We start from the raw sequence: 2,415 nt of genomic DNA on the forward strand, positions 1-2,415 counted from the left end.
CATTGCGTAATGTTTGTCCGCAACAGGCTGGAAAAAAGCTAACATGCATAAAAAGGATAGAAAAAGGCCGCTATAATACAGACACCCTTATTTGCACCTGGAGGGCTTGAAACTTGTTCGTTCGTTCGTTTCGTTTATGGGGTTTAACGTCCCAAAGCGACTAAGGCTATGAGAGACGCGTCTTGCAACGCTGCCAGGGGATCCACAGAACGCCATCGCCCGTTTGGTACGCCTTACTGGACGGTAAATTGGTTTTTGAGGGAAGGAAATGTCTCTCGCTCACATATCTCGGTGGACACCCGAACCTCGCCATAAGGGAAGAGAGGAAGATGGGAGTGAACGAAGACGTCGTATTAGCTAGACGCGCCTTTGCTCATCCCAAACCATCGAGCTGGCATGGCGGAGTGGTTAGCGTGTTCAGCTCGAACCCCGGAGACCCTGGTCGGATTACCCAACTCGACCAATTTCTTGCTTGATTTCTTTGTCTGGTCGGACTAGAAACTTTAATTAGGGTAATTCGTTAATTAACTAATTAACTAAACTCATTCCCACTCACCTGGAGCATCACTATGCCATCCCTTGAATTGGTTGCATCGATACTAGGCAAAGTACAATTGGCTCAGTTCAAATTCGCGCACTGTGACGTCATGACCATTTCGACCAACTGAAATGCGTGACATTTCTGCCGACAACTCCTACTGACAACAATGAGGCATTAAAGGCTTCCGCTTAAAACCATATTTAATTATATTCGAACATATTATCATACAGTCCTGTCTTCATCAGGATTGCCGTGACGTAGCATTAGGTGGAGGTGAAGGGTTTCAGTTGTCCGCCTGCTCGACAGGTGGGTGCCAGTTGGCTGCCTCCTGGACACCTGCACGCGACAAGGCCACGTTCTGGACACCTGGGTGCTGCACGGCTAGATATATGACTTCTGCCTGTTGAGAGAGAGAGTCGTCCGTCATTAGAACGCCGTTGAGTTGATCGGGTGTGCTCTCATCGGTCAGGTAGGCATTCATCGAACGTAGTGTTAAAGATTCCTCGAGTGGTGGTGTCCGGGCACGCTCGTCCTGGTAGCGCAGCACCACCGTCGGTGCCTGATTAGGGTCAAGCAGTGTCCTCATGTCTCCATTAGGTGCGTACACTTCGTTTCTAGCACCATGCATGATGCGCTGCACAGCTGCAACCTCTTGCTCGTTGGTGGTGGGGGCTGCCTCGCTGTCTGTCCCCGCTGAGCAGCACGCCACTCTATCGCAGTGGGCACTGTTGTACCGGCAGCCTATGAGCTCCGGCGGTAAAACAGACAGGGGATTGACCGTAGCAACTGGCGGCCTCACTGCACGGTTGCACCCATCACTATGGCCGTGACGTGGCAGGTTGCGACCCTCAGCACAGAGACCGCGGACCAGGTGGCCGTTGTGGTGCGGCAGCAGCTTTGCCGAGCAACCGCCGTATGCGTGCAGCAGGGCTCTCGGCCTGGTCACTCCGCCCTTGCGAGTCACCCGTGACAGTAGGTCAGGCCGGCCTCGTAGGAAGGAGTCGTTCCGGAACACATGCACGTCGGCACCGTCATGCTGGTTGGCACAAATGACGTTGCACGGAGGGCTGACCTTGCGGAACCCGTACAGATTGAGTTGCCTTATGAAGCTCTTGATATTGTTGGTTTTGAATATGTCTTGTCGTCTGTTCAGGTACTGTGCCTGGAACTTGCCGTACTCTATCACTACATCCTTGCCGTCGGCGGACCAAGAAATAGCTCCGGACTTGCATTCATTCAAGATCTTCCACAGCTTCTTGGGGAATCGTACCGTTAGCATCGTAGAGTCTTTGGAGCTAGAGGACAGCTGAAACTTCTTGTAGCCTTCGTAGGGATGCATGATCGATCATTAGCACCGGGTAGTGCCACGTATTAGAGGATGACGAAGTGAGCAGTGGCGTGGCATGGAGGTACAGTGTTCCAGAACACTGTGCACGTGGAGCTCGCGCTGGGCCCGCCGCTAATAAATCATTCTATCGCCATATGTTACGTAGTCCTTTCGTTGTCGGGCTTTCCGTCACATAACAATATGACAGTAGGGAGGCATCGTTCTCGACAAGCACAGAAAGCGTGGAAGAATGCCTTTCATTTCTTAAAAACACAATAAATAAGTATGTAGTTATTTTAGACACAAAATTACAGCAACAAACAATACTTTCCCGAAATGAACAAAATTTATGATTTCCCCGTATTGCGCTCGTTGGCCAACTCTACGAACTGTACTAATTTGATCATGGCTAATCTTCTTCATATCTTGATTCATCAAGTCCATCATTGCTTAATATATTGTCACGTAGCAGTTGGTACTGTTAGCGCCGCGTCTAGACGGCAGAGGAACGCTAACACTGAGAAGATGCCACAGCACACCGAGGCGG

The 2,415-nt window shown here is 50.7% G+C and overlaps 1 pseudogene; it reads right to left on the minus strand.

Moving 5' to 3' along the window:
* Nucleotides 1–782: 782 nt before the first annotated feature.
* LOC149336887 (uncharacterized) lies at nucleotides 783–2,083 on the minus strand (annotated as a pseudogene).
* Nucleotides 2,084–2,415: the final 332 nt, after the last annotated feature.

This window comes from Amblyomma mixtum, chromosome 7 (assembly GCF_055824585.1).
Source record: "Amblyomma mixtum isolate Tamu chromosome 7, ASM5582458v1, whole genome shotgun sequence".
Classification (NCBI taxonomy): domain Eukaryota; kingdom Metazoa; phylum Arthropoda; class Arachnida; order Ixodida; family Ixodidae; genus Amblyomma; species Amblyomma mixtum.